This window comes from Clupea harengus, chromosome 19, assembly GCF_900700415.2.
Source record: "Clupea harengus chromosome 19, Ch_v2.0.2, whole genome shotgun sequence".
NCBI lineage: Eukaryota > Metazoa > Chordata > Actinopteri > Clupeiformes > Clupeidae > Clupea > Clupea harengus.
The window spans coordinates 22,018,059-22,030,558 of record NC_045170.1 but is presented as its reverse complement, the minus strand read 5'-3'; the positions used below and the strand labels follow the sequence as shown (position 1 = coordinate 22,030,558).

Sequence of the window (12,500 nt, the reverse complement as noted above, 5' to 3'; positions counted from 1 at the left end):
GCGCGTTTTCGTGCGTGTCAATGGCGGGCCCCTGGGAAACCCCGTCTGGAACGTCACCGGCTCACACGGACGCAAGTGGCACCAGGTGGAGCTGGCCGTCAGCACCTTCTGGCCCAGCGAGTACCAGGTGAGCACACACACTCACAGGCACACACTTGGGTGTATATGTGGGGCTGTATATCTGTACAGGCATGTGTGTGTATTTGCATAGATGCACAACAATATACACAAAATGAAAACATCATTAACACCAAACACACACACAGACACACACACACACACAGACACACACACACACACACACACACACACACACACAGCTTACTGAAAAGTACAGAAGTAGCGTTGTTATTGTTACCTATCACACACATATTCTCTGTTATTCACACACACACACACACACAGAAAAAGCTCACAAAAGCCTTTGGTTTTCTTGTACGCTCAGACATACGGTATAATGAACATGTTCTCTGGAGCCTAGTAATATTAATAAAAATGAAAACCGAGTACCATGATTCATATTTACAACATCATGTTTGTAGCAATTAAGACTAAGCTGCAAGCGATCCAGGGATCATGTTCGATACCCTCTATAAATTACACCAATTCTTCCTTTGTGTGGTGTTATCGGATTTTTAGAAAATGGCCCTCACAAAGCCGAGGACAGTCTCTCAGTCCCCTGAAAATAATTCTATCGGCAAACATTTATGGGGACTTCACTCTGGGGATCCAGGAGACCAATAATCACGGTCCTAGCGTGCCAGACGTTTCACCCACACACACACACACACACACACACACACACACAAACACACACACAAACACACAAACGCACGCACACAAACACGCACGCACACACTCACACACACTCACACACACTCTCACACACACACTCACACACACACAAACGCACGCACGCACGCACGCACGCATGCACACACACACACACACACACACACACACACACAAACACACAAACACGCGTGAGTCTGCGCGTGGCACCTGTTAAACAAATTGATGAGAACTGGAGGTTGGCGTGCGTGCGTCGGAGGCCATCTCTGCGCGGGTTATTCTTAATGGTGCTTGCGTAGCCCCTGATGTCACCTCGTTAAACCCTGTGATTTATCTTTGGGGCACAATCGCTCATTTGGCCCCGGCGAAGAAGGAGCCAATAATGAAGAGCGAGCGAGCGAGCGAAAAGAGGGAGCGAGTGAACGGAGGAGCGAGAGAGAGCGAGGAGATGGGTGGACTCGTCCGAAGGGCTGCCCGCACAGTCAATTGACCCCGATTGCGAGTGACCCCTACCACCCCCCACCCCCTTACCCTCACAGCCTCCCCACCCCTCTTGGCCACTAACCCCTCGATCCTGGAGTGGAGCTGTCCGCGTCTCCTCCTGCTGCTGCTGTAACCTTGGCCTGCGCGGGGAGCCGCTCTCGATAAATCAAGAGGAGCTTAATGAGATTACGGGGTCCGCGGGCGGATCAATGTGGACGAGACGCAGCTTCGCCATGAAAGGAGGACCTGTGCTCTCCTTCTTTTCTCTCCTCCTCTTCTTCTCTCCCTCTCTTCCTCTACCTCATTCTCTCTCTCTCCCCTGGCTCTCCCGCTCCAAGATCCTGTCGTCCTCTGCAGGATCAATGTAAACTAACCACAGCACTCATCCCTCTCTCACCCCCTTTCTCTCCTCCTCCTTCCCTCCCTTCCCTTTTTTTCTTCCTCCGTCTCTCCTCCCTGAGCTCCTGTCGTCTTCTGCACCCACCGTGTATTTGATGGAGAATAAAAGTTTTCACCCCATCCCCCTTTCACGCCTCTCTCCTCCCTCCAACCCCGACCTCAATCCATCTCCTGACAACTGCAGCAAATGGCCAGTGATGGCCTGTCTATTTCGTGCCTGTGTATAGAATCGCTCCATAAAGCAGCGCACAGGAGGGGGACTGCAGGGGGTTATGAGACAAGGCCCACTGGACAGGCTGTGTGTGTGGCGTGGGGTTGGAGCAAGGAGTGCTTTAGGTCATGGGGGGGGTTCAGACAGGCTTTATAATTGACAACCCCATAAAACTCTCACGAGGGCTGTTCAGCTCTTATGGAAGCTGCTAATGAGTTATGTGCTGCATGGCTGTTGTTGGGAGAGGAAGAGAAAGAAAAAGAGGAATAGTGGGAGCTGGAGAGAAGGAGAGAGAGAGAGAGTGTGTGTGCCTGTTTGTGTGTGTGTGTGTGTGTGTGTGTGTGTGTGTGTGCCTGTGTGTGAGTGAGGGCCTGGAAGGAGCTGAGACTCGCGGCAGATTGCTTTGTTTGTCCTGCGGAAGCGGCGGGGCCAGCCGTAGGTAATGAGGCAGGTAAGTGGAGCAGATGAGCGTGAAGAGGGGGATTTAGAGCCCCACTCCTCCCCACGGGGAGAGCCTTCTCTGGGCAGAGTGCTGCCCGAGGGGGCCCCTGGGTCTGTGCTGGGGATGGGGTTCACTGCCATCACTCTCTCTCTCTCTTTCTCTGCCTCTCTTACTTTCTGTATCTCCCTCTCCATCTCATTCTCTCTCTGTCACACACACACACACACACACACACACACACACACACACACACACACACACACACACAGTCTGTCTCCCTAACTGTTCTCTATCTTTCTGACTCTCTAGTATGGAGACCATCTGGGCTTTGTTTGGGCTTTTTCTCATCAGAGACATTCTCTTTGGATCTGTCCTACCCCTGCCCGTGTCCCTGTGTCTTTCTCTCTGTCTCTGTCTCCCTGTCTCTCCCCCTGTGTCTGTCTCTCTGTCTGTCTCTCTGTCTCTGCTCCTGTGTCTGTCTCTCTGTCTCTACCCCTGTGTCCGTCTCCCTGTCTCTCTGTCTCTACCCCTGTGTCTGTCTCTCTGTCCCTACCCCTGTGTCTGTGTCTCTGTCCCTACCCCTCTGTCTGTCTCTCTGTCTCTACCCCTCTATTTCTCTCTGTCTTTACCCCTGTGTCTGTCTCTTTCTCTCTGTCTCTGCTCCTGTCTCTGTTTGCCTATTTGATCTTTTATTGTGTTTGTCTCTTTCTCTCTCCCCTCACAAATTCACTATAATTCAATTCAAGTCAGATCAATTCAGCTCCACAGGCTTATTGGCATGACAGGAATACATTGGTTGTATTGCAAAAGGTAAACCTTGTATTAATATAGAGTTTACCATATAACAAAATCCATACAATATATGCTTTTTTTATTAGACAGAAACCAAATGTATATGTCCGTCATCTTCACTATCTCTCTCTTTTTATCTCAATGTCTTTCTCTACCTCCATCACTCTATCCCATGTTCCTGTTACCCTCTTTCTACTGTTTCTCCCTGTCTTTTCCCTCTGTCTTTCTCTTTCTTTCTGTCCATCTCTCTCTCTCTCTCTCTTTTGTTGTCTGCTCTGCCTCATAGAGTGCCACATCCCTGCAGGCCTGCTCTCATGCGCTCCTGCTGATAAGGATCAGCGCTCCCCCAGCACAGCCAGCACAGCCAGGGGCCCCTCCAGCCAGTGGACACGCTACAGAGAGACAGATAGAGAGAGAGAGAGAGAAAGAGATTGAGAGAGAGAGAATGAAAGAGAACCAGGAAAGAGGAGGATGAGACAACAGAGAAAGAAAGAAAGAAAAAGAGGGTGTTCTCTGTAATGGAGATTAGGGTTCTCAGTGTGTGTGTGTGTGTGTGTGTGTGTGTGTGTGTGTGTGTGTGTGTGTGTGTGTGTGTGTGTGTGTGTGTGTGTGTGTGTGTGTGTGAGGTTCAGTACTGGAGCATTGGGCTGGAATGAGAGAGATACTGAGTCCAGATCAATAGACAGCTTCTATAGCAGCTCTGTGATAATGCCCAGTAGTGTTATTTCCCCTTTGCAGGCACACACACACACACACACACACACACACACACACACACACACACACACACACACACACACACACACACGCTGCACACATAATCCTTGGAAAAGAAACACACTCACAGATTCTCACTCTACCAAAATCATGCTGGCTGGGACTGGTTTGAAATCCATCCCCAGCTATCCCTCTCTGATCTCTGCTTATGAGGGGCCTTCTGTGCCTTGGCAGCCCCCGTCTGTCTGTCTGTCTGTCTGTCTGTCTGTCTGTCTCAGCGGAGCACAGTTGTCTGGTCCACGACAATAACCAGAGCTTTCCTATGATCACCAGGCACAGAGGGGGACGCCTTTTCTATTCTTGAAGAACAAATACTGCAGCAGCATATCTCACTCTCTCTCTCTCACACACACACACACACACACACACACACACACACACACACACACACACACACACACACACACACACAGGTGAGCTTTGATTAGCATGACACCAAGTGCTTCAGGAGACATATTGTTTGTCATCATCATCACAACTAAAATGGATGCTAAGGGCTGTGTGTGTGTGTGTGTGTGTGTGTGTGTGTGTGTGTGTGTGTGTGTGTGTGTGTTCTGATTTAGTAAGGTATGGGAGGGGAATACATAGGATGAAGCTCAAGAATCTGAAAGATGTGTGAGGATTCTGTCTCAGACTGTGTAGAGATTTATTCTCCTCTGCTCCAAAGCAAGGCAAACAAATAAATCTTACAAAGTCTACTGGGTAAGAAGATATGGAGAGAGAGAGAGATAAGAAAAAGTGGAAGAGGGAGCGGGGTAGAGAGAGAGAGAGTTGGACAGAGAAAGAGAATGACTTAGAGCAAGAGATAATAAGGTCTGCCTGCCCTCCCTTTTTCATCTAGGATTAGTTTGACTCCACGCTTTGTCTATTAGACATTTATTCATTTCAGCAGACACTTTTATCCCAAACGACCTGCCTGACAGGTATGGCACCCTCTCTGCCCATCTGTCTATTCTATGTCAAACCCATGAATTGGGTGTTATTAGTGCATTGCTCCACACTCTGTGTTTTGCAGTGGTCTGTTGGGCATCGCCATCGGGGATTTAAATGAAATGGTGGACTGAGGAAGAAATCAGAGTTATTTCACTGATAATTCTTTGTCCACCTCATGTTTTGTGTCAAGAACAGGGAATTCATATTTCATTCATAATTCCAGTAGCCAAAACAGCGTTAAAACAGCATTAAAACAACCATCTCTCATGCTGTCTGAGCAGCTGGTCTCATTCTCTCTCTTTCTCTCTTTCTCTCTTTCTCTCTCTCTCTCTCTCTCTCTCTCCCTCTGCCCTGCCCCTGTAAGTCTCCTCTCAGCTGTGAGTGTTGGTGAGGTTTGGCACTGCAGGCGGCTCCTATGCAGCTCTGTGATTGTACAGCATTGACTCTGCTCCATTGAGTTTTATGAACCGCCGCGCTGGGCTCCGGGCTGCTGCTGCCGGTGCTGATGCTGCCAGTGGTGCCACCTGTCTGCCCGTATGAGAACGTATGACTGCCTCACTCCCACACTCCCTTCCACAGTCCCTCTCCTCTCCTCTCCTCCCCGCCTCCTCCCTTAATGAAGTGCAGCGCTGGGCCTTTTAATTCATCTCTCACCGCTCAGCCCTCCAGACTCTTACACAGGGCTCCAAAGAGGCTGTGTCTGGGAAGCAAATCTCCATGAGTGTTTGTGTGTGTGCAGGTCTGGCGTCTGGGATGGGGAGCTGTCCCGGACACTCTCCCCAGGGCAGGAGAGAGAGAGAGTGCCCCTCACTCATAAGTGTTGGCTATTGATTAGTGGAGTATTTAGGCAAATTGATATTTTCAGAACGTGTTTGTACTATTTCTTGTGAATACACGATGCTTGCCATCCATTCATTTATCTTCAGGCCCCAATATGTAACTTAAACATGTCCCTCTATTTTACTGCACAATCGTTAAGGGTATGCTTCGTTAAGCTGTACATTAATCGACATCCCTATAAAAGTGTCAGCTCACAAATCTGGCGCTCATAAGCAAAAAGAAAAGAAGAGGATAAGATAATACAGGCAAGGGAGAGAATGGCTATGTTCCTAAAACAAGACAGACATGCTGAGGCATCAACAGAGCAAGGTGGGATATTGTTGCTACATTTGCCATGTTAGACAACATGTGGTTCATATCATGTACAGTAATTCAATTCAATTCAATTCAATTTTATTTATATAGCGCCATAACAATACAATTGTCTCTAGGCGCTTTACAGAGCCCAGAGCCTGAACCCCCTTAGTGCAAGCACATTGGCAACACGGGCAAGAAAAAACTCCCTGTTAGTCAGGAAGGAACCTTAAGCAGAACCACGGCACATAAGGGGGGACCCATCTGCTTGAGATCGGCCGGGTAGAGAAAGGAAGGGGTAGCCTATTACCGTACAGGCTAACTTTAGCTAGCTGGCTGGCTAGCCACCACAACAGTAGGCTATTTGTAACTTTAAGTTGTCATCTACTAGCTGGCTAAATAACCCCAAAAAAACAACTAGCTAACTAAAGTAAGATGAAGTAAGATAAAAAGATAATGAAAACCATTTGTACTCCACCGTGTCTAAAGGCAGATTGATGGTTTCAATAGAGATCCAGCTGGCACAGAGTCTGGACTTTAAGGACCTGAAACATGACTTTGCTACCAGGAAGGTGAGGCAGTTGGCAACATAAGGGTTTAAATTCACAGTGATCTTAGGGGCTTGGATGATTGTGCGACTGTGTGTGAGAGTTTTACTTTTTACATTGGCTCACTTAGAGTACATGTGTCACTGTCAGCGGAACGTGTTTTACATAACGCTGACTGCGCTAGGTGTTGGGCGTCCCGTTCATTCTGTCGGGGTATATATTTCAAGATTTTTCATTATCCCTAATGTCTGTATTTTGGACATTTTGAATGAGAGTCAAGTTGACATAACAGTAAAACACGGCGTTGAAAATTCCAAACCTGCTGTCTGTCAAGCATATTTTGAATTTAATTGGGGCGGGGGCGGACCCAGGCATCATAAACACCGGCCCTGCGAGTGTGTGTGTGTGTGTGAGAGAGAGAAAGTATGTGTGAGTGTTTAAGACAGTGTGTGTGTTTGCGTGTCTGTGTGTATGTGGTTATGTTTGTGATCAAAGAGAGGGAGAATCAACCTGTGTGTCTTTTTGCTTGTGACTGAGAGTGAGTGCGAGTGAGTGTGTGTGTGTGTGTGTGTGCGTGTGTGTGTGTGTGTGTGTGTGTGTGCGCGTGCATGTTTTGGAATGTATTTGCGCTGTGCTGATGAAAAGATGGCTGTCGCTGGCGTGACAGTCCCCAGTAGTGTGAGTGAGACTCAGCATCACACAGGCGTCTGCTCTGTTTAGGCTCCTCCAGTCCCCACTGGCTTTGATGTGCGCCTTGTTACAGCAGGCACAAGCATGTCTGCATGACAGGGAAGCAGGAGGATTCAGGATGAGAGACGGACAACTAATTTGGTCCTGATCTGGTCCTGATTTGGCACTAATTTCACTCTGGTTTGGTACTAATTTGGTTCTGATTTGGCACTGATCTGGTAGACATGCAGCTGACACAGGACCAGATCTTGCCCCAATCTGGTAGAAATCCAGTAACATGCCTATCCCTGATCTGACACAGATGTGGTGAAAACCAACCCTGTTTCATGCCAGATCTGGGCCACATCCGGCCCAGGTCCGCCCCAGATCAGCCTCTGTCTGGTATTTCACTGCGTCTGCACCTGTGTTAACTGGGAGAAAAATCCCCCGCATGGGCTGTGCTGAGCATGTGCTGTGTGTGTATATTTCTTTCTGATGCCTTTTGGTCGTGGGAGGCAGGGGGGCCTGTAATATTAAAGATGCTATCGGGACCACTGTGACTGGCAGCAGACATGGAACTTGGCAGGCTTTCCTTTCTCTTGCCCTGTCACTCACTTTTTTCCCTCCACATCACATCCCCATCACCATCACCATCTTCCTCTCCTCCTCTTCCTCCTCCTCCCTTCCTCTATCTCTCCCTCCCACACTCCTGCTCTCCCTATCTTTCCCTCTCTTTCTCCTGCTCACCTGAAATCTTTCTGGAGGCCTCAACTTTGTGTGCCTCCTCTGAGCCTCCCCCGTCCCTCCCTCAGCAGTAAGATGCTGCATACACTGAAGGCTTCTCAATGGTTTCATTGTTTCCTTGAACCATAGCCAGGCTCTCAATGTGCAAAAACTAAACCATAAACCATAAATATTCACACACACACACGCACACATACACACAAATACATATTCACATTCACTGCATGCTCACTGGTCCAATGACAAAAGCAAGTGAGCATGACACACACACATATACACACTCACACAGACATGACCTCCCTGTTCTGACTGATTTCTATGGCAGCTGGTAATCTGGTGTGTGTGTAGTGTAGTGTAGTGTAGTGTAGTGTGTGTGTGTGTCTGTCTGTGTGTCTGTGTGTGGGGGGGTGTCCAAGTGAAGCATCAGCAGCACCAATCGATGAGCAGGGACGCATCAGCGGCCTGACGAATTGAGAAGTTAATCAGCCGGACATCCTTAATGGCCTCAATGTCGCCGTGATAAATAGACCCAAATTAGCAGGCGGGGCGGAGAGGGGCAGTGAGGCTCCTGCTCTTTACCCATCTGCCCCCGAGGCCACAGGAACGGCATTGATCGCCACAGTCATCGCCGCGGCACTTAGACGCCTGATCTACCGTCAACGTGTGGGTGGGTGGGTGGGTGTGTGTGTGTGTGTGGAGGAGGTGAGGGGGCGAGGCACTGAGTGATGCCCGTCTTTGGTTCCAGACGCTCGGCTTGGCAGACAAGGGGGACATGGGCGTGGGACGGGCGGGGGTGGTTTTGCGTTGGGCGCCGCGACGGACTGACTCGTGTGTCGGGTGGGGTTGGGCAGAAGAGGTGACGGTGGAAACCAACCCTGTTTCATGCCAGATCTGGGCCACATCCGGTCCAGGTCCACCCCAGATCAGCCTGGGGGGGGGGGGGGGGGCATCTGTCTGAGTGACGGCCCAGGCTTCAGTCGGAGACCAATCACTCACAGCCCCAGCGGTCAATACGCAACGCCCATGAAAGGAGACGCTGTTGTGGAGATGACATGGTTGATGTTTGATAGTGAAGCATTGGAGTTTGTGTGCGACTGTGTGTGTGTGTGTGTGTGTGTGTGTGTATTTAAGGGTGTGTGTGTGTGTGAGGGTTGATAAAAAGACATGGCAGAATGGGATGTGCTAAAATAATCCTTTATTTCAAACCTGTATCTAGTAATGGATAAACACACATACACACACACACACACACACACACACACACACACACACACACACACACACACACAGTTTGTCTGATGTGCCAGTCCTGACTACAGACTGCCTAGTCTGGGGCATTGTGTGAGCTAAGGATGGATTCTGAGTTAGGGCAGTCACTTTCAAAGCACACCTGTGTGATTTGGACTGAGTCTCTCTCTCTCTCTCGCTCGCTCTCTCTCTTTCTCTCTCTCTATTCCTCTTTCTTTTTTCCTTTTATCCCTCTCCCCCCCCCCCGTTCCTCTTTAAATCTCTTTTTTGTCTCTTTGTCTCTGCAGGTTGTGTTTGAAGCCGTGGTGTCTCCTGAGCGTAAGGGCTACATAGCGCTGGATGACATTGTGCTGCTCAACTACCCCTGCAGTAAGTACAGCACAGTACCTGCCACTTACTGACCTTTCCTGGGAAGAGGGAACTCTCTGTGTGTGTGTGTGTGTGTGTGTGTGTGTGTGTGTGTGTGTGTGTGTGTGTGTGTGTGTGTGTGTGTGTGTGTGTGTGTGTGGAAAGAGGTAGGAGGCTGTTACTGGGATGTGTGCATGCTGGTAGAACACCTCTCTTTGAACTCCCACATCCGTCCGCACAGGTACACACGGGTACACACACACACACACACACACACACACACACACACACACACACACACACACACACACAGCGGGGCAAGGCTCTTACCTTAATGGCGTTGACAGGAAGCCGCTGGAGTGAAGCCACCCACCTGTTCCACTCGCCTCGTCCATCTTTGTTGTGGGTCAGCAGGCGACCTTTCCTTCTTTCTCTCTATCTCTCTCCCTCCCTCTCTATCCCTCTCTCCATCCCTCTCTCTCTTTCCATTTCTGTCTCTGATGTGCCTGTCAGTCTCAGTCCCTCCCTTCATGCTGAGATTAGTGTGCTCCTCCTGAGAAGAGGTGTGTGTGTGTGTGTGTGTGTGTGTGTGTGTGTGTGTGTGTGTGCGCGCATGCTCATCTCCCTTTTCTGTTTCTCCATCCAAGCACGCGGGAAACTACATGACCCCGTCACTCCTGTAATGTCACTGCTCTGATGCGCACTGAATGCGCCCATTTTCTCACCGCCTCTACCTCTTTGCTCTCTCTCTCTCTCTCTCTCTCTCTCTCTCTCTCATGCTCAGTCACTCTCTCATATTGTTCTCCTGCTTCGTCTTTTGTCTTCACCACACCTTTAGCCTTTTCTACAGGGGCAATGACCGCCTACATGTCCCCTATAGAAGATGGGCACATTCAGACACACATACACACACACACACACACACACACACACACACACACACACACACACACACACACACACACACACACACACACACACACAAACATACATGGTTGCAATCTCTCCATCACACGCCCACACACACCCACACACACAAATGCATTCTCACTAGCTGAGCCCAAGCCAATTACCAGCACTGATGGCCCTGAGGGAAAGAGTCACTGCCAGACCAACCAGCAAAGTCACTGCAGTCATCACCATCCACCCCCTAAAGGCTTCCTCTTAGAGCGCCCTGAAAGATGAGTTGAAGCGTGTGTGTGTGTGTGTGTGTGTGTGTGTGTGTGTGTGTGTGTGTGTGTGTGTGTGTGTGTGTGTGTGTAAAACAGACAATCTGTGTCTGCCTGTGTGAGAGAGGACAAGAATGTGAATGTAATGGACAAAGAAAATGTGAATTTCTCTCTCTCTCTCTCTCTCTCTCTCTCTCTCTCTCTTTCTCTCTGCCATTCCTCCTGCGTGCGTGTGTGTGTGTGTGTGTGTGTGTGTGTGTGTGTGTGTGTGTGTGTGTGTGTGTGTGTGTGTGTGTGTGTGTGTGTGTGTGTGTGTGTGTGTGTGTTGGTACCACTGGTGTTTTCGGTCACTCAGCCATAAGCGTTATCTAAATCCCTCACACTGTGGGTCGACCTACTGCCTCATAGCCTGGCTCCCAGAATGCAAAGCTGTGTGTGGCCTTCTGCACAGCCAGGAGAGAGATAGAGAGAAAGACAGAGAGAGAGAGAGAGAGAAAGAAACAGAGAGAGAGAGATAGAGAGATAGACAGAGAGAAAAAGATAGATATAGAAATTTTAGAAACAGACTGCGTTACTCAGACAATTAAAAAAAAAACAAGGTAACATTTACATTTTAGAACCTATAAAGTCTTGCTTAAGACGAAAGATCACTGTAAGAGTCAGGACCATGAATATTGTCTTTGATCTTTGTGAAAATGTTGCCTATATTAGTGAGATCATATATAGACATTAGTTCAATGAGACTTTATGAGGCTCAATATGATTTCTGTTCTAAGTCCGTTACCCCAACAAGTAATCACAAGGTAGAATCACAGTTAGTTGACACGTATACACAACTGAACACTTAACTTTTACTGTGAAACTCAGCTCTTACTTTGAAAAGTCTACCCTGTCAAATCTTCTCTCTGGATAAGAACAGAGAGTGCAACCTTGGGAGAAAAATATGGCAACCCCTCCACTAATTACTGTATTATGGCTGAAAAGTTAGTTACATTTTCTTGCATAATCAGCCGAGTTTATAGTGTCAGTATGCCTCTTGCAAGAAAAGAATATACTAATAATATATGTTTCTGCTTCATAGTTTCGAACAGCTCTACCCTTTTTAAACTTTGTCTTGCTTCATTTACATTTCAAGATGAGACAAGAAACTGAGACTTAATTAAAAAGAATAATAAAATGTACATTGTAAGACAAGGGATTTTAGGCTTTCTCACAGTTGTCATCGTTATTGACAAAGCGATTAACTTTCTTGAGACTGTACCCTTCCTGATCAATAATACAGCCTTCTCCCAAGAATAAGTTTGTCTTCTCAATACACGTCTTCCCGATCAATAATATAGCCTTCTCCCCTGAATAAGTTCATCTTTTCAATACACGTCTCAGCATCAGGAATATGATCAATGATTCAAAAGTGCTGAGCATGTTTGGTTTGGTTTTGGTGAGGGAGGTCTTAATATCCCTCACACTATATGGGTGATTTGAAAAGCCCCTCAGACGTGTCTCGATCTCAGTTCCAGGATCAGTTAGATCCAGATCAATACGCTGATTCTTTTTTGCTTCCCTATTAGCGCAGGACCTCCCTGTCTTTCGCGGTACTCTAAAAAGTGTCTCCTCAGTGTCCATTAAAGAACGCCCCTGTCCACGAACACTAGTGAGAAAAGCGTTCCGTATGAGCCATCGAACCAGTGCTGTTTTGCGTGCCTCCGCACCAGTCAACTCATCCGCCACTGACTCTTTCGCAGCGCCTTGGTCGCCATCGTGACTTTTATCTGTCTGTACTAACTCAGTCGCCTCCTTTAACACCTCATCTG

The 12,500-nt window shown here is 48.3% G+C and overlaps 1 pseudogene; it reads left to right on the top strand.

Annotated features, from left to right (window-relative positions):
- The window catches only part of LOC116224918, a 143,221-nt pseudogene that overhangs the window by 86,133 nt on the left and 44,588 nt on the right, over positions 1 to 12,500 (top strand).